Source organism: Sarcophilus harrisii, chromosome 1 (genome assembly GCF_902635505.1).
Source record: "Sarcophilus harrisii chromosome 1, mSarHar1.11, whole genome shotgun sequence".
Lineage (NCBI taxonomy): Eukaryota > Metazoa > Chordata > Mammalia > Dasyuromorphia > Dasyuridae > Sarcophilus > Sarcophilus harrisii.
The window spans coordinates 563547531-563573801 of NC_045426.1; the positions used below are offsets into that span (position 1 = coordinate 563547531).

A 26271-nucleotide genomic window follows, 5' to 3' on the forward strand; every position below is an offset into this window, starting at 1 on the left:
GAAAAGAAGGAATTATCTCCAATTGGGGGTTCCTAACCTGAGTCCTGTGAACCTGTTTTTATTTTTTTTTAATAGTTTGGTGAGCTATATTTCAAAATAACTGGTTTCTTAGCTAAGTGGCACAGTGGAAAGAGTGCTATACTTGGAGATGGGAAGGCCTGAGTTCAAATTTAACAAGACAATTACTAGCTACCTGACCCTGGGAAAGTCACTTAACTTATATTTATCTCAGTTTTCTCACCTGTAAAAAGAGGATAGTAATAGCACTTGCCTTACAAAGATTGTTGTGAGAATCAGCAAAGTGGCCAGCGCATAGTAGGTACTGTATAAATGGATATTCCCCTCCCTCTACACCCCTTTTGCAATCATCTATATTTTATTTTATTCATTTAAAAGAATGACCCTGAGAAGGGGTCCATAGGTCCCCAGACTGCCAAAGGGGTCCATGACACCAAACAGGGTATTTAACTTTAGATGAAAGATAATATACTTTCTGGCTTGAGGGAAAGGAGAGTGTATTCCTTTTATGCCTATTCTCTTACTTTGTCCTGAGATTTCCAACATCACTCTTTCTTTACAAGCAAGGAAAGAAGAGAAAGTCCTATAAAATTAGTTAAATGTAGGCATTTAATTTTGCAATGAATGCAATAAATGCTTTAAAGCCTTTCACTGATAAATTAACTTTTTAGTCTAAGAATGAACTGCGACATGACTATTACCTAACAATGTAACAATACAGGTACTATACTCCTGAGTCACAGCTAATGTGGAACTGAGATTACAATAGGCAAAAAAAAAAAAAAAAAAAAAAATTACACCCCAATCTTTTAATCAGATATGCCCATTATCATCTGACATTTTACATGACTATAATGCTGAAGTATGTGTGTGTATATTCATGCACACGTTGCCAAACCCAAATTAAATTTGCAACTTGTGACTTTCTTATCTCTTACTGCCTCACAAATCATCTTGTCTTTTTTTTTTTAATTTCACCTCCAAGATCCTGAATTCTGAAATATTTCTCTTTGATCACAATATCCTAGTTTTTACCTTGTTTAACCCTTATTCACTGTGAGTCTTTCATTTCCTGCCTTGCTCTTTATTCTACTCCATCACCAGGAAAATTGGACTTTCTATCTAATTTTGACCTTGCAAGTTTTCCATTTCAACTATGTTCTCAATGGTACCCAAGAATCTCATAACTCTTTCATTTCCTCCCATATTCCCCCTCACTAGTTTACCACCATAGGAAAATGTTTCCTTACTTTTTTTTTTTAAAGTTCTATTAAATATTCACTTCAAACTTCTCCATGTATAAATCCAACCACTTCTTTCTTGATGATACAGGAAGAGATATCTCTATTGTATTCCTCCCATTCTTTCATACCTTATCTAGGACTCTCTGGTATTTTAAAAAATTTTTTCCTTTCCAATAGTACTTTTCCTTCTACCCTAAAAAAACCTGAAAATACAACAAAAATACTCTAAAGTGTTCTTTATCCTAAAGTCTCAAAAGAGTTGTCCATATGCATTGGTCCCACTTATTTTCTTTGCATTCACAGGATATAGATCTAGAAAGAACCATCTAGTGTATTGTCCTTATTTTACAGATGAAGTAACTAAGAACTAGAGAGATTCAGTAATGTGCTAATAAGAAGTAGAGGGCAATATTCTAAATCAAAGCTTCTTAAACTATGACTTACAACCTCATATGAGATCATGTAACTGAATGTGAAGGTGACAAAATTATGATTTATTATTAATAAATGTTTGATTTGTATACCTATTTTACACACCTATATACTCATAGTTGCATTAAAAATTTTGGGATGAAAAGATATTGTGAATGGAAAAGGTTTAAGAAGTCCTGCCCTAAATCAGCTTTTCTTAAAGAGTGTGTGTGTGTGTGTGTGTGTGTGTGTATTTGTTGTGTATGTATGTGTATGCATGATGAATCTGATGACAATCTGATGAAGATGGTAGAACCCTTGTTAAAAACATGTTTTTAAATGCATAAAATAAAATACAGAGGATTACAAAGGAAACTATAAGTTAGTAAAAATTAAAATGTAATCCAAGTTCATAGCCTTCTGGAAATCTTTCTGTAAACTCTAGATTAAGAACCCCAGCTTTCACTTGCCATCAAGCTTCCTATTCAGTTCTTTACAATGTGGCTTTCATCTTCATCACTTTATTGAAATATCTTTCTCAAGTCTTCTTCCAATTGTCAGATCCAGTGCATGTCTATGTTCCTCATTCTCAAATGAACTCTTTTTAACACCTGACACTGTGGGTCACCTTTTTCTTGAAATCTTCTCTTTCCTTTATTGCTCTAAGAACATCTCTCTTGGCAAAGTAGTAGCTTAATAAATGCTTGTTGATTTGATTCTTCTACCTCTCTGATCTTGAAACTGTCTTATCTTTCTGTACCCTTTCTTCCCTCCTTCCTTTCTTCCCTCTATCCTTCTTTTCTTCCCTCCACCCTCCCTCTTTCATTTCCTCTTTTCTTTCTCTCCCTTCCTTTCTTCTCTTTTGCTCTCTTTTTTCTTTCTTTCTTGCTTTTTCTTACTCTTTCTTTCTTGCTTGCAGCTATTAACTTCCATACTTAGGCTTTCTGTGTGAGTATCTTTTTCATTCAATCAATTGATTAGGATCTTACTAGGTGTAATAAGCACTGAAGATTAAAAAAACAAAACAAAACAAAAAACAACAAAAAACAAAACAGTCCCTGCTCTCAAGGACCTTACATTCTAATACAGGAAAAAAACCTACATCAGTAGTAACATAAACAGTCAGTCAGCCAACTAATATTTATTATATGTTTGCTAAATGCCAGCTGCTGTGGTACATGAAGATACATTTAGAGGATATGGCAGGTAACCTTAGAAGGAAAGGTACTAAGAGTGGGGAGGATTGGGAGGGCGATTGTTGGAATTCTTGCAGGTGCTGTTGGAGCTCAGACTTGAAGGAAGCAGGAATTCTAAGAGATGGAAATGAGGAGGAAGGGCAGTATAGGCTTGGGGCACGGTTTGTTCAAAAGCACAGAGACATAGATTATTATATGTGAAGAATAACAAGTAGGCCAGTATAGCTGGATCACAGGGGAGTAATATTTAAGAAAACAGGAAAGATAGGAAAGGGCCAGATTGGGAAGGGCTTTTAATGCCCAAATTAGGAGTTTATAGTTGAGACTACTGGCAATATGAATACATTATAATTATCAGTGTGTGTGTATGTGTGTGTGGAGGTATAATGACACATGGTCAGACGTATGCTTTAGGAAAATCATATTGGCTGTTGTATGAAGGATGAATTGGAGAGGAACTTGAGGTGGGAAAACCAATTAGAAAGCTATAATCTGACTCACTTGGGTCCGACAAAGCTCCATGTCCTTTCCAAAATTTTGTTCTACAGAACAAATATCTATATCATGTAATATGAATAGGGTTTTCCAGGAAGGAGTATGCAATACAGAGTGTGAGGCAGTATGGAGCAGAGACAGGTCTTTGGTCTCAATGAGCTTATTGTGAAGATAAAAAATGCACATGGCAAAACCCCACTAAAACCAAAACTGGTCCATTAGGGCAGCAAAAATTAAGAGGAAGTCAAGTGGCTCTTGAGAAGGGAGAGCCTGGATACTATGTCAAAGGAGGCACTGCAGAGGAGGTGATATATTTAAGAGGAGTTTTGACAGACACAAAGGCTCTTATAAGCTCAGGGGTGTGGGAAGAGAATTCCAAGTGAGCATAACAATAGGAGAAAAGGTGCAGCATAACAAAGGGTCACCCATATTTTGGGGGGGGGGGGGAGATTTAGGATAGACTAATTTGGTTGAAGTGGAACCTTCCTAGAGGAGAGTAACCCTAAATAAGAGTGGAAGGATAGTTTGGAGCCAATTTAGGCTAGGTTTAGGATTTTGGATTTTACGCAGTGGCCATGGGAAGGCATAGAAATTTTTTCAATTAGGGAGTGACATGATTCAAAGTGGCTTTTTAAGAAGATAAGTTCAATTTAAATGAGAAGATGAAGAGAACAGGAACCAGGAGGGCAGTGAGTTGCCTACCACCTGGCATATTTGTTTTTAAAAGGAAATATCTATCTATCTATCTATCTATCTATCTAATTATCTATGTATCATTATATTTGATCAATAGCTATGCTCACTCTGCATCTCTTCTTAGAGAGAACTGATTCATCAGGCACACACAGATTGTTTCTTTTTAGTTTTTCCATAGAGTATAAAAGCTATAACCAAAGAAACAAGCAAAGAGATTAAATCCTCATTTCACAACTTTTAAAAACAAGCAGTTTTTAGGCCCAATGGCTCAAATCTTGTCCCGGGGGCTCTAATTTGCCAATGACTGGGCCCTGAGGCAGGGCCAAATTTTGCTCTCCAGGTCTCCCATCCCAATTTTTGGTGTATTTGCCAGAGCACCTGGCCTTATTCTGAATTCCCTGTGGTCTAAGAGATGTCTGAACAAGAGTAATTTAGATGGTGGAAATCAAGCACAGTGAATTTTTAATAGGAGCTCACCATAAAGAGCTGAATTCTAGTTCTTTCCCAGTAAATAGGTTGAAAGTTTCTAAGAAATACTCCTTGTATTGCACATATTTAATTTATATCAACTTGCTTGCTCTCTTGGGGAAGGAGAAGGGAAGGAAAGGAGTGAGAAAAATTTGGAGCACAAAATTTTACAAAACTGAATATTGCTCCATACTAAGAGAAGGAACTGACTGTGTATGAATACAGATTGAAGCATCTCTCTTTCTCTCTCTCTTTTTTAAACTTAATTTTTCATGAGAGTCTTTATTTTCATTAGGGTGAGAGATCTGTTTGTTTTGAACTTGATTTTTATGGAAATATTTTGCATAACTTCAGGAGGGGTTTCTTAATTGTGGGTGGGGATAAGGGAGAGAATCTAGAACTCAAAAAATTTTTTTTAAAAAAGTAAAAAATTTTGTGTGTTTTGAATGTAACTGAGGAAAAATATTAATAAAATAAAACAGAAAAAAATTAAAACAACAACAACAAAAAAGGAAAGTTGTTCTATTCCCTCATTTCAGCATGACAGAAAGTTGATCCCAGGTTCTCAAAGCTCAAAGTAAAGTATAAATTCTAAATAGTTCTAACAATCTTTACAGGCTTAAAGTTCAGTTTCCTTGGTAGGGTGTGTCTACAGTCTAGTAAGGACAAAACTTAGTATGATGAAAATAATTGCCAGCATGTTGAAGCATCTTTTAAAAAAACAAAAAACATAGCAACATATAAATAAAAAAAAGAAAATCAAATAAAAAAGAATCTCATTTTTAAAAAAGTGAATCTTTATATGCATTGGGGAAAAATAAAATACTATTGAAAATTTTTAAAAATCCTCCCAGTAAACTGAAATATCATTTTGTGAATGAGGCATAACTTTAGAAAAAAATATAAGGAATATTCACTATATGTGGCAATATAATGATGTAAATTTGATAATTTTTAAGTTAGAAAAAAATCTGTTAATGTGTATTTTATTTCAGGAAATCAATTTTTGAGCAAATTGAAGATTTTTGAATATATGGCTACTAAATGGGACCTTTACAAATAAAAGCTGCTTCCCCTTTTACATTCAGACTTATAATCATTTGTGAGAATCTACAATTATCTTCTCTTCCCAGACTCTTAAGTTTCTCGAGTTCAAGGACTTTATTTGATTATCTTTCTATCCCATTCTACCCCACTGAGTGTCTAGTAAAGTACATTATCCATCTGAGCAAATACTTAGGTATAGCTGATTCTGTCCATAGAGAGACTGAATTAAGGACTCCTTGTAAAACATCCTAGGATTAAATGTAGACATTTTGTTCCATGAAAAAAACAATCAAAGAAACAAACTCATACAAACTCATATGTCTTAAGAAATTAAGGAAATTAGGTAATAATAAGGAACCGTGATTCAACAAACAAAAAGAACAGATATGTGAGTAAGATTCTGAGATAAAACAGAAGGGATGGCTATTTCTGCTTATATGCCAAGGGATAAATCCAAAGACATCTCTCTATGGATCTTAGCAATAACTATTCAGTAATATTTTGTAGAAGAAACTGGGAAAATCTATGCTATTGAAAGACTTGACTTTTGGATGAAGAGAGAGCTAGCAAAATCTTCCAAATAAATGAATCTGGTTGTCTTTTAAAAAATTCCTCTTAGTATCTTCCCTCCCTAAAAAGCCTCAACAACAATAAACCTTACTTTTTATTTATCTTTACATACTAATATATGAACATTTGTTTCCCTTAAGAGAATGTAAGCTCCATGAAGTCAGGCACTAGTCATTTTTATCTTTGTATCCCTAGCATCCAGTACAGAAGTTGACACATAGGAAGCATTTAATAAATGCTTGTTGGATGACTGGTAAACTAATCATTTAACTTTAGAAAAGTAAAATGAAATGGAAATTCCCTGCAGGGGCTAATCCTTATGTATTTATGCAAATTACAGATAGTATTACGATTAACATTTATATATCTTTAGGTTTACAAAGTACTTTCCACTGGATTACTTCATAAACGTGAAGAAGTTGCTGTATACCTGCCTCAGCAAGGTAAGATTTTCACTATAAACTGCCAGATAAGATAGAATGCATTAGAAAGAAGCATTTGAGCTGCCTTTCCTTACAAATATACAGACACTGACACAGCTGGCTATGACCATTAAGAGACTGAATTTGGAAACACTTGCTGGCACAAACTGGGAAAGCACAAGCAACAGATGTGTGCTTTTCCCCATAAGGACACTGTGCTGTGGGACCTTGCTATGTCACTCTGCAGTCTGCCACCTCCTCCTCTCCGTTCCCATGTGACATTTTCCTGGCTGTTATTCAATGGTCAGAACCCAGCAACTCAGTCTTGAGAACAGACAGTGTCCAGGAGAAACCCGGGATTCTATAAGCAATCTGAGCCTAAAATAATAATAAAAATCCTCAATTTTTTTTTTTTTGAGGGATGGAGGAAGGATGACTTTGAGTTTGGTGAGAAAAACAAGTCTAGTTGCTCCTGAGAGAGTGACTTTTAACCCATGTTTATCAGTTTAAAAGATTAAGATGGGAGAGACATACATACAAACATAGGAAGAAGTAGACACAAAATAGTGGAGAGGAAGAATATTGTATTATATTTCAAAATGTACATATAGATTTGATGATATTCATGCTTCTACAGTTTTTAATGTTTTAAAACTGTATTACCAGCACCAACTAAAAATAAAGACAATTAAGCAAAAGAAATTAATTTGAACAAAGCTCATTGTGAATTTTAATATATGGAAGTTTATTGCTAAGGAAATGGAGGATAGTTAAATAGTTAGTTTCTACAATGCAGATGAATGAATTTTATTTAAATACAGATAAGACGTTTAAATCCAGACAATATAAGACTCCAGTCCTACTCGGATCCATCTATTCATGCTGCTGAATGTTCTGATGATCTTACTCCTTATTGTAACTTAAAGGTGACATGAGTCCTAGGAAGCTCTTTCAGTGGAAGCATAAGCTTTAGTAGGTCCTCCCAATCTGGAAAGTCTTCAAGCCTGGTGATAGCTAGGAACAGCAGTAACAGCAACTTGCATTTATAGAACATTAAGAATAGCAAAGCTCTGTACTTAAGCCATCTCATTTGCTCCACACAACAAACCTGGGAAGCAGGTATTATTATCACCCTCATTTTATAAATGAGGAAACTGATGATGAGGGCCTCTATTTTCTCAGGGTCCAACAGATAATAAATGGCTGAAGTAGAATTTGAATTAACTCCAAGTCCAGCACTGTATCACTTCCCTGGGCTATATGTCTTTTATCTTAAGTGTTGGATTAGTTAAGGTTCTTGTTTGTTTTGTAAATTCTAAATGTGAATAACACTAAATAAAACATGTACTTTCACAGATACAAAAGAACTGAAAAAAAAAAAGGGGGGGGGGGCTGTATATTAAACTGTGAATCCCTAATGCATCCAATTTGTTCGAATCTGTTCAATTTAGAAAAGTCTTTCATTAGGTTGATCCAGGTGATGCATTTTTTCTACTATGGCAACTCTCAAAGGTGATTTATGAAATGAGAACAGAATGACATGGAGTGATAGACCTATGAAGTAGTGAAGTGTATGCCATTATCATCATCTTAACTGTAAAAGATGATCCAGGAGATATTCCGATAGATCCCTCAATATTTCAGCTGGCTAGTTAACACTTTAAAAATGGGAAACTGGGCTATTCAGCAAGACTATATCTATAAATCATTCCTTTGAGACCCAGGTTAAATAGAGAATAAATTTAGTAAAAATAAGATCCCATATCTGTATAGCATTTTATAAAAGTATTTTCACATGCAGTATTTAATTCAATCTTTACAACAATTCTGTGAGGCAGGGTAGGTTCTATTATCTCTAGTTTACAAAAGAGCATACTGAGATTAAAGGGACTTGGCCAAAACATATAGTCATGGATCTACGATTGGTTATACCTTTGGGATCAGATTCCAGATCTCATTACTACCCAATCTAGTAATATGTTCTCTGCATTGATTTTCTAACAGCAGAAAAAAAAGAACGGGGCTTCTTAAAACCTTTTCCACTTGTGACCCCTTTTTTGCCCAAGAAATTTTTACATGATTCCAAGTATAGAGATATATAAAATAGGTATTCAAAACAATACATATATATAATAATATATATATATATATATATAATAAATCATAGTTTTATGACCCCCACATCAAATTATGCAAATCCATATAAGGTCACAAGTCACAGTTTAAGAAGCACATTGAACCATGAGTCAAGATTTAGTAGCTGGCTTGCTGCATGTCTCCATGCCATAAGCATACCATATCTATGATGAGAATAATTCCTACCTACATCTCATGAGGTTTAATTACTATTTGTGAAGGCTTTTCATATCCTTTGATGAGAAATGCTACTTAAGTTCTATGTACCATTAGATATACTATCTTATTTCAGAGGGTACCTGTTCAAGGCTTTTTTACTTTCTTTTCTTTTAAAAGAAGACCTGTATTAAGTGGGTCATTTATATAACTACTCTTAATAAGAAGAAAAACACTCAGAGCAAGCATCTTTTACTACATTTGTCTGATATTATAGATGACTGAAATCATTAACAGAATCCAAATGTTGAGTAGAACTCAAACAAAATAAAATCACTGATTTCTCACAATTTCATTTTTAACATTCATCCTGTATATAATTTGTACATATTTATTTGCTTTTTGATTCTGCCTTTAGATTGTAAGCTCCTTAAGGATAGTGACTGTCATTTGCCGCTTTTTATATCCCTAGTGCTTAGCAGTGCCTGACACATAAAAAGTGCTTAATAAATGTTTACTGAATAGTTGACAAACAAATACTGCAAAACTGACTGCTTGAGACCCCTACCACATGTTAGAAGCTATGTTACATAATGAGTAGCCTTAAAGCAGAGTAAATTTCTGAGAGAAAGCTAATGCAGCATTGAGTTGATAAAGCACAGAATTTGGAGTCACAAAGGCCTGGAGTTTAAATCCTGCTTCAGATACTTTCTTAGTGATCAATAGCAAGTCATATGATCTTCAGTTTCTTTATCTTTAAAGAATTACCTACTAAGATAAAGACAGATTGCTAATTTTTTTGATGGAAGTTTTTACCATGATGAAATTATAATTTTTCAATACAAATATCTGAGGGAAAAGTTTTTTTGCATATGACAATTTACTTCTATTTTTATTAGTCAAAGAGAGCATACCTTTTTTAGGGTAAATAATTTACTACTAATAATTTACCATAATAACTTACTAATAATAACAAATATAAAGAACCTCCAAAAATGAACATATTGACAAGACAAGCATCTTTTGAAATAAGTCATACATATTACCTCATTTATGGCCATTTGTGAATGTTATTTATGTATGTGTTCTGAAAAGAAAGGGGAGACAAAGAAATATTCGTCCCACACCCTGCAGAGCAGAATCTAGTTTCCTATCCTCAGCTGGTGCTCAGGAGTCTGACTCCAGTAATAACAGTCTCTTGCTGAGATTAAAGCTCTGGCAAACATAGTTTATCTTGGTTAATGTATACTTCAGCTTTGTGTATATATACACATATACATACACACAGTATTTATATATAATATACATATGAAATATTACTGGAGATGAGGCTTGCAATGGGTGGGTAAAACTTATTGGAATTTGGGTTTCAACAAATGCAAACTTTGGCTTTTCAGAACCTTCCCCTCTGCCCATTTGCGGTAAGATCATGTTCATATATCTACAAGGATGCCCTGCCCATCTTTCCAAACAAATCAGGGGGCCTTTTCTCTATGATTTAGACTAAATTCAATTCTTTGGTGGCAACCCCTTTTATCCCTGAAAGTTTTACTTTTATGTACACAACAAGTGTGTACATACACAACAAATCTTCTCTATAATAAATTCCAGGAGCTCAAGGGATTTTTCAAGTGAAATAGACAGAAACAGGCTCTTCTAAGGATAAAGGGGATTGAATAAACTTTTATTTCAGGTCAATAGAAAGTAAGTTACAATAGGGAAGATAGCATCTCATTTTTGTTTTTGAATTCCTATAGTAAGTGCTTAAAACATGTTTGATGAATTGAATTGAATTTGAAATTGTAAACAATACTTCCTATCTCTTCTTATTCCACCCTTACCCTTGGTGCCCCCACTTTAAGATACCCAGTTAGTAGAGAGACAAGGAGAGGGTGAAAGAGGGGAATGGCTGCGTGCTGATGAGGCTATGTTGGCAGAATTTGTTATATGAATTGCATCCTTGGTATGGGTCCATTGGTATTCAGTCAGTATTGTAATTGCAGTACTTAACTGCATTAAGTTATCCAAGGACATATTTCCTCAGGAGGAAGCAGATAAATAATTTCTTACATTTCAGAATTATCTACTTTTTCTTTTCTTTTTTTTTTTTTGCCAGATGGAATTGGGTTTCAAACATGAAAACTGCCGACTGTATTTTGATTAGTCTAATGCTTGGAAAAATGCACACACATTTAAAATAATACTGCAATTCACCAGTCATGGAAAAGTCATATGATCAGTCTTCAGCCTCAAATAAAGTTAAATTGGCACCTTCAGATTAGGTCCTTAAAAACTTGATCCCAATTGTTCCATAGGTGTCTATACATTCCAACCAAAGTTTCTAGATCTATTAACCTTTAAAGAACAGTAACCAAAAAAAAAAAGTTGCTATCATAAATGCTGTCGAAAAACAAAGCAAAGAAATATTCATGGAATAAGGAATCAGTCAAAGAAGAGATCAAAGAGAGAAATGGATCAGGAGAAAAGGAAGGTATATCATGGGTAGGCAAGTCAATTTAAGGATTGAGGGTTTGAGAATGAAAAGAAAAGAAAAAACAACTAAAAATGGTGGGAGTGAGGGAGAGAAAGGGTGGAGAAGCCAACTTAGAGTGGAATGACAGGAAGCAGGGCACTGGAAGGCAAAGAAGGAGGTCCTAGAAAGGGCAGAATTTCAGGAGATATGGATATTGGAAAGGGCACAGGGAGGAAATGCTAGAGTGAGGTAGGTCATAAAGGAAAGATCTGCTTTACATAAACAAGTCCAACAAAAGAAAATTGTGGGATATGTAGTAAGACAATATATTATTAGACAGGCTCCCTTATTTTCTCTGCATATCCAGTATATATGTAGATATCCTTATATACAGACTGCCCACTTATTAAAAGACAAGAACCTTTTATTTATAAAGGAAACACCTACACATGGACATGTAAGCTCTTTTAGTAGAAAGCAACTATCTAATTTGCAAACTTCTCATGCAATATTGAATAGCAATAGCAATATTGAAAAAAATATTTCTGAGTATAGAAATAAAGGAAGGAAGTTTTTCCTTTTAGAAAAAAAAATCTTCATGCTCCTGCTTTTATTTGTTCATGGTAAATAAATTTGTGGTTTATAATAAAATAAATGGTCATTTTTTGTTCCCAAATTATTATTTATGGAAACTATCAGTTTTCATTTTGACCTTTATTACTTTGGCTGGCAGCAAAAAAAATCAACAAACCCTTAACTTGTCATATATTCACAAATGTTTTCTTTTTTGAAAACAGAAATTACTAGAAAACCACGCTATCTTCAGACCACCTGGATTTCTCTCATATAAAATGGAAATGCTAATGGAAATCCCTCAAATTCTACTATATTCAGAGGACATTTACCTTGGTGACCAATTAAAATGTTACTCTATCTTCTGCAAACAATCATTAGTGTCGTTTTAAAATCAAAGAATCTTTAAAGTTAAGAGGGATCTTAGAAATCATCTGGTCCAATTCCATCTTCTTGTCAAAGAGAAACCAGAAGCCCAGAACTTCTAAGTGCTTTTCCCAAGGACATAGAGCTTGTTGATTCCAGGGCATCACGTTGATTATTAAGATCTCTGGTCTTTTGTTAGCTAACAGCTCTTCAGGTGCCCAGTCAGTCAGAACAAGGTCAGAGGCTGTGCAGAAAGGACTCTGGATCATATTTAAAATTCCCATGAGAGTCTGAGATGAGATAAATTATAAAGTGTTTGTGTTTCAAGGACAGGATTTTGAGGAGGAGGCCAGTCTCTTTGGGCAGCACCATATCTTTCTGTGGCCTTGAAGATGATAAATATCCATTATGATAAGCTCCTTAAAAAAAAAGAAATCCATCCATTCACTTGCCCGGCATAGCCTCCTTCTCCCATGAGTGGCATTCTTAGCAGTTCAATTGCAAACTGAAAACGCCCCTTAAGCAGCAGCTCCTTGTTTTCTCACACTCAAATACACACGTCTTGCACTCAATCTATTATAGCCTCACTCCTTGAAATCTGAGACTGACTGTACTTAAAGAGATAATTGGCTAAGAGCAGCAGGAGCTAAGGACAGTGGGAAGTTATCCTTTTCATAAATGAGAATAATAATAGTCACAGAACTTAGAAATCAGCTCCAACTGCTTTTCAGGGGAGCCCTAGGTAAAGGGCTTGGCAAAGTGGGCAAGGGAGGGAGGGAGTAAAAAAAAAAAGCTTTGGCTAAGGCAAACCTAGGTCATCACCTCTGTGATGACCATGAATTAATTACCTCTCTGTTTTTATTATCTTGACCTATATTTGCTAATTCCCTCCTCTGGGTCTGAATTTCCTCATCTTTAAAATAAGAGAGTAACACAAAGTGATTTCTAAGGTCTGTTCCAGCTCCTAATATTAGCCTGTGTTCAAAAGAAGTTAGCTAAGCAGCACAGTGGAAAGAATATTAGAGTTGGAGTCTTGCAAAATAAGGGTTCAAATCCTGACTTTGCCATATAACTAGCATGTAAACCCAGGTAAGACATTTAAAACTTTTTTTTTTTTAGCCTAAGTTCCTATATTGAAATGGGAGTAATAATTATTTGTACTCTTTTATCTCACAGGTAGCTGTTGTGAAAAAAACATTTTGAATTTTTTTTTTTGAGGCAGTTTTGATGAGGCAATTTGGTCACGCAGCTAGGAAGTGTTAAATGTCTGAGGACAAATTTGAACTCGGGTCCTCCTGACTTCAGGGCTGGTGCTCTATCCATTGTGCCACCTAGCTGCCCTTGAAAAATCTTAAAGAATTATTGATGTCAGCACTAATAAAGCTGGACAAATCAGAGAAGATAATGATAATTTTAAAATATTAAAGCAATCTAAGGCTTCAGTAAGAAAATAACTCCATTTAATTTCTTTCTACTCTTTTATCATTAGCTAAATTCACGGTCACAAATTTTTTATAAAGTATAATTATTAATGTTAGGCTTTTCTTGACCCTCTTCCATTTCTGTAAAACTACAAATAAATTCTTTAAAAGATCCTGTTTCTATTTATTGATTATGGATGAAACGATAGCCATAGACCCATGTTTAGAGTACAATATATTACAAAGAAAAGAGAAATATTTCTTCCAAAATGTCTAAAAGCTGATTCATAGTTCAACACTTCGCCTCTCACAGGCAGACATGATGTTATAAAATGTCAGATGTCCAAAATTTCTGAGATGGGGGTGTGAGAGATTCTTTAAAAATGATGCATCTGCTCCCTTGGGCATTGTCAAACACTGAACTGGACTGGAATGCTCCCTTCAAAACTAGACTGAGTCAAAAGGGAGGCAATTTTCATGAAAACTCTACAATGCAACTTTGCCAAAAGAGACTATTTTCTCAGAAAGAAAATGACATGTGTAGTTTGCTTTCCTAAAAACAAGCAGTGGTTTAGGTTTTTTTTTTTTTTTTTAAGGTACAAAATAATTGATTTGAGCTCTTTTAATGAAACTATTATAGGGTCATAGAATTGAAGGGGTTGTAGAATAATCTAGACCAATATCCTTATTATGCAGAAATGAAAAAGGAGACCCATAGAAGTCACAAATTAGTGGCAGATCTGGGACAAGATACCAGGTCTTCTGACTTTTTGTTCAGTACACTCCAAAGGTGTAATTTTATGGTACTAGGGTGCTTTGTCAGGAAGGGGAGCTTCATAGCAGCTTTTGCTAAATGAAAATAATAATTAAAAATACTATATGACATAGTGAAAGGGGATTGGGACTGGATCTATGACTTCACTAATATACAGTACTTACAGGTAAATGAAATGTTCTCTACTAATGCAGGTTTGTATATTCTTTGTAACTTACAGTCTTAGAGAGTTGCCTAGAGCATTGTAAGGTTAAGTAACCTGCCTGTGGTAAAGATTTGTAATTCCTGACAAAATTCCAATCAAAATGCAATTTTGGGGGGTGTGGTTTGAAGTCATGAATATTTCAATCAAAATTCACCAATTTATCCACTACAGAATACTGCCTTTAATTAAGAAGCTAATAAAGAACAACAAAAATCCTTTGAATTCTAAGATTTCCTAATTATAATCATTTTCCAACAAAATATATCTTTATAAAATGCAATTTGTAAAGGCAGTGTCATTACTTTTTGAACTGAGAAGGGGTGTTAAGAAGAGTAAAATCTAGATTTCTGTGTATCTTTTCCCTAAAGGAGAGGCAATGAAAAATATAATAAAGTGTGTGTGTGTGTGTGTGTGTGTGTGTGTGGAAATGGATATAACTAGGGAGAGAGAACAATGCTTGTGCATTTTCAAAAGATACTTTAGGTATTAATAATAATTCAGTTCACTGCTGAGTGAAATGAGCAGGACCAGGAGATCATTATATACTTTAACAACAATACTATACGATGATCAATTCTGATGGACATGGCCATCTCCAACAATGAGATGAACCAAATCATTTCCATTTGTTCAATAATGAATAGAACCAGCTACACCCAGCGAATGAATTCTGGGAAATGAGTGTGAACCTCTACATAGCATTTCCAATCCCTCTGTTTTTGTCTGCCTGCATTTTTTATTTCCTTCACAGGTTAATTGTACATTATTTCAAAGTCCGATTCTTCTTGTGCTATATATATATATATATTGTATTTAACATATACTTTAACATATTTAACATGTATTGGTCAACCTGCCATGTAGGGGAGGAGGTGGGTGAAAGGAGGGGAAAAATTGGAACAAAAGGTTTTGCAATTGTCAATGCTGAAAAATTACCCATGCATACATTTTGTAAATAAAAAACAATAATAATAATAATAATAATAATAATAATAATAATTCAGTTTAATAAGAATATCTTAAGTTCATATTTTGTGTTTGTCCTGTGTATGGTATTGGGGATATTAAGGTGAAAAGCAATGTGGCCTCTGCTCCCCAAGTGCTTATAATGTAGACAGAGCACAAATCATGTACACAAATAAGGATGATATAATAATAGATGGTGATAAAGGCAAAGGAAGGATATAAACAAAATGCTTTTCAAAAATGAGCAAGGAGAGATTCTATTTATTTATACCTTGGGGAGAGCAAGGAAAATATTCTGAAGGAGGTAGAATCTGGGGTAAGCCTTGACAGAACATCCTCATCAATCACAGTAGGATTAGCTTTAGGCAAAAGTGCTGGAGGGAGAGGTTTAAGTGTTTCTGTAAGTGGGTTTTTGCTAGTTTCCAGGAAGATGACTTTAGGAGTAAGCATTTGAGTTCTAAAGAACTCTAGGTTGTCAATAACTACACCTATAGCTCTTCTGTGATTTTGATCTGGAGAAATAAATACCTTCTTAATTAAAGACAACTTAGTCTCTATGATAACTTAGAACCAAAGTCAGAGAGTATCAATGATACTGACTTTTGACTGTTAATTTTTCTATTTCAGATTACTATACAATGACAATTTTCTAATGTGGCTGTATTACATGTAGCTCATGCATGTAGACAAATTGAAGCATTAAATAATATGTATGCATTATTTCATTGACTGCCAGCAATATTTTTTTTTTGTTAAGGAAATTGAAACCTGTCTTAATTGGAAAGCAACTAATTGATACATAATAGATGGTTTCAGTAATATTTTATCTATAAGATAAGAATCTGAATCTGTACTGCAAGACTAAAACACATAAGTGGATCCAAAGATCTCAAAGGTAAGAAAGATTCTCAAGGTAAGCACTGATTACCTGAATTCACTTTTCTTATCTTTAGTTTTATCTTCTAAAGGATAAGGCAAAACTATGTAGACATGTCCCATCATACCGAAATGAAACCCATAACATATATTTTATGTACTTATTATACTAATTTGAAAAAAACTGCTTTAATCTTTTGCTCATGCATGTCAAAATACTAGTTCTATTAAAACATAGCATTACACAATAATATAATATTTTCCTCCACAAATTGTCAAAAGGTCAAACAAAATGTTTTTCTCAAGATTTTCTTTTCCATATTCTCTGGTTTGATAAAGAAGAATAATGATAAAGAAGACTATTTAAAGTTATGAAATTATTCTCCTTCATTCTCTTTGTCTTTTTCCTTTGGCCTTAGATTCTTACAATTATGAAGTTATCAAAAAAAAACTATCAATATAATAATCCCGTTATTCTTAAAAAGTTATGCTTACTTTTTGCTTTGTAAACTTAAAAAAATATTTTGACACGTTATTTCAATATTCAAAATGACTGGTTTTCTTTGGAACCTCATATATTTTATTTTATGCATTTAAAAACATTGCTCTGAGAAATGACATCTATAGATAATACTAACTTGCCAAAGGAATTCATTAAACACCAAATGATTGAAAAACCCTACTTTATGTGATAGCTGAATGAAATCTTTATAAATCAATCAATCAAAAAGTATTTATTGATCCTGGCACATAGAGATTGGGGGGGGGGAAGTGTTATTGAGCAGGAGATACACGTGTCAAAAAGAATGTTTTAGAAAGATAATCTGTCAATAGTATGGAGGAAGACTGGTCAAAGAAAAGATTTTAGGCCAGGAAGACCATCTCAGAAGCTAATGTAGGAATATTTGGTTCAGTTCTACAGACAACTATTAAATCCTTCCAACATAGAAGACACTGTGCTAGGTTCTTATGATATAAAGAAAGAAAGAAAGGAAGAAAGGAAGGAAGGAAGGAAGGAAGGAAGGAAGGAAGGAAGGAAGGAAGGAAGGAAGGAAGGAAGAAAGAAAGAAAGAAAGAAAGAAAGAAAGAAAGAAAGAAAGAAAGAAAGAAAGAAAGTCGAAAAATAGACCTTGCTTTAAAAAAAGGAAAAAAAACTTATACTTTACTGAGGTGAAATGAGGATGATCTAGACCACAGTGCTGGCACTGGGAATGTATAGTAAGAGAGGACTGGAAGAGATGTTTACAAAGAAGAAATAATGGGGCTTGGTAATAGAAAGAATATAGATAATGAAAAAAGGAGGTTTGACTTAAAGGTTTCTAGATGAAAACACTGAGGGACCTAGTAGAACCATCCACTGAAGAAGCTGGGAAGGAAAGGGAGACCTTTTAGAGAAGAGGATGATAAATAAGGTGCCAATTTCAAATATACTAGGTACTTTGAAATTCAAGGGAAAACCTGGGGAAAATATATACTGTTTTTGGTAAAAAGAATTGTTAAAATTTAAATATAAATTAAATTAATTAATTAATTAAAATAAAAATTAAAAAGTTAATATAATATAATAAAAAAGTAAATAAAGTTAAAAATAAAAAAAATTGTTAAAAACAACTTGGGCTCCCTTTAGGAAGGCTCAAGCCCACAATAATTGCTACAAGTAGGCAAGAATGAGTTGATCCCACAAAGGAAATCCTGTTCTTTCAGCCTTGTAAGGATTTTGTGTTATTTCTTCCTGGTTCCTATTCCCTAGTTCATAAATTCCCAAACTGTTTTCCTATTGATTGGGAGAAGGTAGTCCAGTATTTACAGTTGTTGGTCTATGCCTAAAAGAGTTGCTGTTGCGCAATTATTTCAGACCCTTTGTGACCCTATTTGGGGTTTTCTTGGCAATGATATTGGATAGTTTGCTATTACCTTCTCCAGTTCCTTCTCCAGAATAACAGAGAAGCAGCTTAATAGTTCAATGGATCTCCCAAAGATTGTTTTAAAAAGCAGAAAGAGACAAATATCACCAAGTGAGAGTGTGAAGTCATTAAAATGACATCTCAGCTGTGTTCACCATGAGCTATGCCCCTGTCATAACCTAGGCAGGTATAATTTCAGACAGTGCCTTCAAATTCAAGCGTTGAGATTGAAAAAAGATGCTAGATGTTTTCCTTCTGAAAATACTCCAAATTCTATTGCCAGGGAGTGCAGCCATAGTGAACTGGAAGGGCAGTTGTGTAACTTTTGAAAGTAAGGTTATGGAAAGAGTAGCTCCTACATGAAAAGCTACTCCTTCCATAAAATCCCCAAGTGAATTCACTTGTTCTTGACCTGTCCCCCAACACTCTTACTGCAGATGGCATCTTACATTCCTTATAATCAAACTTGAATCTCCCCTCTCTCCCTCATTCCCCATAAACACTTAATCTTGTCAATCCTACTTATAACATCTCTTGTTTGCACCTATTCTCCAGCCTCTCCTCTAGGTTCAATCTGTCTTCTAGACTTTATCATTGTAATAGCTTTCTAATTGGTCTCCTTCTTTTTATTCCACCTTCCACATAGTGACTAAATTGGTGATTCTAAAACAAAGATTCTGTCCACCCACTAATGGTCTTTCCTATGACTTCTCTGACAAAGTACAAATTCCTCCGTCTGACATTTAAAAACTTCCCAAATCTGACTCTTACTTCCCTTTCCATCTTTATTGATATTCTTCTTCATATACTCTTTATATAATTGTCAAATTTGTCTATCAGCTACATAATAGAAGAAAACGATAGAGATTGCCAGGCACAACATCCCATCTCCTAGCTCTGGGCCTTGGCACAAGCAGCAACTCCTGTCTTGGCTGGATTCCCTTATTACTTTCACATGGTAGAAACACTGGATTGTAAACTACCACCTCCAACCCTTTCTGAACACCAATTTTGAACACTTTCTTGCTTTTGTAATTATTTTGCATTTGCTTAATTTTATACATGCCAACAGAAGTAGCATGAATTAGTAGATTGGGAGTAGAGTCAGAAAAACTTGAGTCTAAATTCTGCCTCTAGTATATCCTGCATTGACAGAGGGGATTTCCTCCCTAGGAATTGTTAATACCAATGTTAATACCAAAGGGAAGTCCAAGCCTCCCTTTCTCTCCCAAATAAATACATATGATATCTCCCCAGTAGGATATAAAGCTTTGTTTCTATCACCATATCCTTAGTGTCTAGCACACAGTAGGTGCTTAATAAATTGAATTTGAACTCATACTTTTGAAAAGATGTCGAGGAATGAATCATCAGACTCATGAGACTTTGTCTCATTACCATGAGCTCTTTGTTCCCTAATTTAGACTCCATTGACTAGCAATTTCTTCTACTTCTACCTTTGCATTAGAGAAGACAAGAAGTTATTATATCTAGGAGTTACATGCTTTATATTCTTGCTGAGGGAAATACATTTCCAGAATACAGAGTTGGAATCTAGAATGTATTTTCCCAAAGAATGTAATAGATGGCATACTTATAGGATTGTAGATGAGGAGCTGGAAAAGAGCCTCAAATATTATTTTATAGATGAGTAAAGTGAGGCTCATGGAGATTAAATGGCTTATTGAGGTCACACAATTTGAAAGAGACATAGTCAGGTCTTCTGCCTCCAAATATAGAATCCTTTCTCCTGCATTTTTACTAAGTATAATCAAAATAGTCTTATTACTATACATTTTAGGTAAGTTATATATTAAATACACACACACACACACACACACACACACACTCATATATATATTAACCATATCAATGGTGGTTAAGTTTCATGGAGAGTTCCACAAAACACACACACACACACACACACACACAACCACCATTGATAACATTTTTTTTTTCCATATAGGAAAATGTGTTCTAAAGTAAAAGCAACCAACTTCACAAATTAATTTTTAGAAAATAACTAATTTATTGACCAGCAGGATGATTTCAGAAAGGCCTGGAGAGACTTACAAGCGCTGAGTGAATGGTGCAGGACCAGGAGATCATTTTATACTTCAATAACAATACTATATGATGATCAATTCTTATGGACATGGCCGTCTTCAACAATGAGATGAATCAAATCAGTGCCAATTGTTCAGTAATGAAAAGAATCAGCTACACCCAGAGAGAGGACTATGGAAAATGAGTGTGGATTACAACATGGCATTTCCACTCTTTCTGTTACTGCTTTCTTGCATTTTTTTTTTCCTCAGGTTTTTTTAACCTTCTTTTTAGATCTGATCTTTCTTGAGCAGCAAGATAACTGTATAAATATGCATCTATATATTGTATTTAACCATATACTTTGACATATTTAACAGGTATTGGTCTACCTGTCATCTAGAGGAGGGGGTAGGGGGAAGGAGAGGAGAATTTGGAACAGAAGGTTTTGCAAGGGTCAATGTTGAAAAACTATCCATGCATATGTTTTGTAAATAAAAAGCTATAATAAAAAAAGATAAAGAAAAATAATTAATTTGTCAATTAGGAAATGCCTATATGATTATTTCTACTGAAATCTAGAATAAATTGTCTTTGGAACTGTTTGAGAAGTAAAAATTATTAGGAGTTTCAACTGGAATAATCTGCCCAGTCAAATCCTCATGAGGGCTAGAAGCCCATAAAAATCTGACCATTTGTCTGCCATAAAAAAAAAAAGTGTGTGAAACAAAACTTGGAAGTTTTATATATCTGTGCTCAAAGGCAGGAAACACCTAGAAAGCTGTAACTTTATAGACAGCCAGAACTTGAGCTCAAGAAGACAGCATTCCCCACAAGCAGTGAAGCATGATTGGAGGAGGTAAACAAATGATGAAGGGTGAGAGAAAGGGATTAGAGGAGTGGGCATAATGATGGAATATGCCTCTGGGAAAGCTTTTAATACAGTAACACAGTGAAGGCTTAAATGCAGATCAAACACTGTGGTTTTGAATCCGAACTGCTTGATGATAAATAAGTGACTAGGTGATGAGGGTAAAGTATGATATTATTGAGTGATGCATTCTATGTCTGAGAAAGATGGCTAGTAGAAAAGTAAATTACATCCTCAAGCAAGGGTACTTAACCTGGGGTCTGTGAACTTGGGTTTGAAAAAAAAAAAGTTCTGATAACTGTATTTCAATCCTTTGTAATCTTGTGCACTTTATGCAATTTAAAAACAGGATTCTGAGAAGGGATCCCTGACTGGGACAGGCTGCCAAAGGGGATCATGAAAGAAACCCAAATCAAATAGAAAAAGGGTGAGATCTGCTAATCTAAAGGGAGATCTAGATAAATTAGATCTAATTTATCTAAAATAAATCTGTTTATTTTAGGAACAGAAAAGATGAATAAATAATGAGGCTTCTTGGGAAGATTATATAGGGTTAACAATTCTCCCCATGCTTAGGCCTCCTGGGAACTCTTAGAGAGTTTCTCCCACCCAAATAAGCCTTAGTCCATGATAAGGCATTCAGGGAACTATAAGAGAAAACAAAATAGTGTAAGGAAGACTTCAGGCTTTGACAATAAAACTGTTAAAATCAGAAGAGCATATATTACTTACAGCTATGACATGGTCTCAAATTGTCCATCATATCTCTGTATGGGAATTTTAAAGCATTAAGTCCAACACTGTTCCCCCATTTTTTTTTTTTTTTTAATAAAAATGTGCACAAGTGACTGACTGAAAGGATTAATGTTGTTGTCATTTGTTGGAGTGATAGATACTCTAAGCTGGGCTGTGACCTTTGCCACCTCTAGACTATCCCTTTAAAGGCATGACACTTGGGCATGAACCATGGAGGGAGACAGCATGGTTGTCTAGACGCCACTGAGTGCATGAGAACTTCCACAGCCTTTCATTTTACAGGTAGACATGACAGGTTTATGTCCTGTGTCCCATCAGTCAGTCTTTGCCTGATAGGTTTACAGTTTCAGGCCATTAAATAGGGACCAACATACCCTATTTCAGAGGGGAAAAAAAAAAAAAGAAAAGAATAATCTGGAGGGAGAAGGTGGGGGGAACCCTTACAGGAATAAACTATCTTTTAGCTGAGCACCTGACCTGAACTGGAGTCAAAACAGGTGTTTCATAGAAAGGAGAGAAAGACACACTCATTTTTCTTCCCTCTTTTGCTTCTAACTTGAGAAATCAAGCCTTTAGAGTTTTACAAGAGCAGTATAATGACCTAATGGTAAACAATAGACTGGAAACCACTTTGGCCAGTAACCTGTATGACTTTGGTCAAAGTGTCCAACTTTTTTTCTGTGTTCCAATTTCCTCAATTCTAAGAGATGCCTATCAGCTTTTCATAGGTGCAGGAAGTGGTGGCAAAACTTTTTTGAAGGGAAAGTGGCATAGAAATTGTGAAAATCTTTGCCAGTAAAATCTATACCACTGAAATGGAAATAAAATGCCTATTTATAAAGAAAGACACTTTGCTTCCTTTTCTGTCTTTCACCAGGTCCAAAGTTCATATTCTCTCTCTGTCTTTATTGATCACTAGTCACTGAACTAAAAATGACAAGGTTTCTTCTCCCACTTCATTCTACAAAAAAAAGTCTTTTTTACATGAGGTGAATAGGAGGCCCAGTGGGCTCTAAATACTGGACTTGGAGACAGAAAAAACTGAGTTAAAATCTTGCTTCAGATACTTAACGGTGTGATCCTTTACAAATCACTTAACCTCTCAGACTTGGTTCCCTCATCTGGAAAATGAGGATAACAATAGCATCTATTTTACCAGGTTGCTGTGAGGGTCAAATGAGATAACAATGTAAAGTACTCTAAAAACCTTAAAAGTGTTACATAAATGCTCTTGTTACTAATATCATTTTTCTTTTTTCTCTTTCTATCTTTACTATTGTTATTTTTTTCAGTCACTCAATGTATTAATGTTACATGTGGGCTTAGTGAAATGGATGTTTATATCAATGGCTTGTATGGTAAAGTATTAAGGTCTAAGTATCTATAAGAGAAAAAATCCACTGGAATTAAATTCTGTCCAGAATTTTGAGTTAGGGTTTATGGCTATTGTTGATATGTCCAGATTTTAGATTCTGAGGAGAAGGAAAAAGTGATCTGATAGGGAATTATCTCTTCCTTGAGAAGATAGGATCTACTGGGTATATACAAATATAGCTAGTAAAGACATTTAAGTAATGAATAGTAAATTGGTTCTCAGATTAGAAATGATAGTTTTATATGCAAACTTTGGCTTAACCACAGGAGTATTTCTGGAAACAATATATTTTTTAAAAATCTACACAAAATCCTCCAATCCTAAAAGCCTAGCTGAAGTAAACTACTTTGGGGTTTGAACAATTTTTAATTGCTTTTATATTATCTAAATCCCTGAAGTCAGTGACTACATTACAGCTGGAGGCTTCCCAAGACTCACTGCTTGTCAACACCCTTCCCACTGAAATAAAGCTGTTTACCTCTCCTGGTGTGATGTCAAGTATCTTTGTAAGTGCTCTACTTTACGCCCTAGGAAAGAGAAACACTTTCTACATAGTTGGGTTTTTCTTGCTTACAATCTTTGTGACCTTATTGAAAATAGATTCAATAACATCTTTTTTCTTGTGAAATTTAATCACATGAATATCATGTCTATGTGATAACAGTAACAAAATAGCTGAACAGTAAATATCATTCAGTGAAAAAATAAAGCAATCACCATGGTTATTTGGTGTCACTATGATAAAACAACTGGTTGAGATTTGCATTTTTCCCATTTTCAATCAATTTATATAGGCACAGACTGGGAAAAAAAAAAAATCACCTAGCTTGTGTTATGGGATACACGCAAATGTGTACTCCTAAACTCAATGGATCTTCATGGCTGAATTCAGAGCAGTATCATGACTACTAGCATTACAATTCGGCTTCAATCAGTAAGTAATTTTTAAAGTTTCCAACTTCAGTTTGAAGATCACATGAAAGTTCTGGGGACTACCATCCTCAATTAAACCTAACAAAGACTTATTAATCTCTATGATAAGCAAGGCACTAGGGATACAATGGTGTGTGAGGTCCTCAATGGGTAAATACCTAGTGGATGCCACTCTGTAGGGGGAAGAGAAGAGCCTAGGATACTTCTATGGGCAATCTCCCAACAACATTCCTGAGAGATTACTGTTAAGGAAGAGACTCAGAATTGAGCTAGCCAGGTACATCTCACCAGGAATAGCATAAGGTCTTGGGCTTTCCCAAGGTGACCTTCATCTTGATTGTGTTATGGGTAGCTTTTGTGGGAGGCCCTGACTTGGGTAATCTGACCCAGACAGGTGCACTTCTTGCTAGGGAGGGGCAGTTCATCCCCTAGAGAGGCTGACTTGTGCTCAAGATGTGCAATGACTATTATCACCAAGAGACAGGAAGACAGGAAATGGGGGCCTGTGGGAGAGAGGTGAGCTGAAACTTCTGTCACCTAGGCTAGGTGAGGGCATGAATTAGTCACATATGTGGCTATAGTATGCTTCTTTGCATTTTGCCACCCTGGGGTAAAATCCTTTGTGGAACTGTCCTACTTTTTATTCTGGTTTTAGGTACTGACAGAGTATCAAAGTGAATATTCTCATCAGACATCTAGAGAATGAAGCATGAAAATTCTCCATGTGCTCCAACAATCACTTTGGGAAGCAAAGGCAAAGCTTACATGCAAAGGCAAAGCTTTTTTCAAACTCCCTGTTTTCTGGAATATGTAGGATTGACTATATCATTCCTTAAGTTCCCACAGGCAGAAATCTGAGTTATTTTGAGTGAACGGCAGAAAATAAATGTCTCATTTAAGGGTCCTCACCCTGGAGTCCATACACTTTTTTTTTTAAATTTGATAACTGAATTTCATTATGATTGACTTCTCTAATTCAATGTATTTTACTTTATTTATTTAAAAACATTATGCAGGTGTCCATCAGCTTCACCAGATTATCAAAGGTGACCTTAAAACACAAAATAATTAAGAATTCTTTCTCTAAATCCTGCAAGTCTGGCCACCAAAAAATGTCACAAAGACTGGAAAGTGACTAGATCTCTTAAACTTTTGAATTGAACTTTAACTTGTGGGTATTGGTAAGTACTTGATTGGACTTCATCCCTCCTATGGCTTTTAATTCATTCAGGAGCAGTGTAGGGCACTTTGATTATGAAAAGACACTCATGTGACAAGTACATTCAATTAGATATCTAGGGACAAAAAGAACTAGAGATGCACTGAGAAATATGGCAGCAATCCAATGAAAGTCAGGATCATTATATAATGCAAAAGGGAAAGGGGAACTTTTATTATGGGTTATGGGTTTAATTGATTTAGAAGATTTTGAATATGAAGCTCATGTAACCATTAGGCAACATGAGCTTCATATACAAAATCTTCTAAATTTGGTGGTTTTGCCAAGTGCTATTGCCAAGTAGTCTGAAAATCCTTTAATTATGTAGGCTTCAGTCAGAGATGAGATGAATCAATGGGTTATCACAGGCAAATCTACTTTGTCACATTTTGCATTAAGCAAAAGGATTCTATACCCCTGTAGTAGGAAACTGTAGATTTTAGTTTCCTGTGTTTATCTTGTCCAGCAGTTCTTAATCTTTTTTATTTATTTGTTTCATGAATCCTACCAGCAAATTTTTAAAAAAGTATGAACGCTTCAGAAAAAAAAGTTTTGAAATAATTGAGGGAACTGCTAAATTCCAGTGAGATGTTGTAAAAATTAAGATGCATTTATTTTTCCTATTCAAATTTACATTCCACAAGAAATTTATC

At 34.8% G+C, this 26271-nt stretch overlaps 1 protein-coding gene across 1 annotated transcript in view; it reads right to left on the bottom strand.

Moving 5' to 3' along the window:
* The window catches only part of GMDS (GDP-mannose 4,6-dehydratase), a 739822-nt gene that overhangs the window by 73982 nt on the left and 639569 nt on the right, over positions 1–26271 (bottom strand). The gene's annotated exons all lie outside the window — the stretch shown is intronic.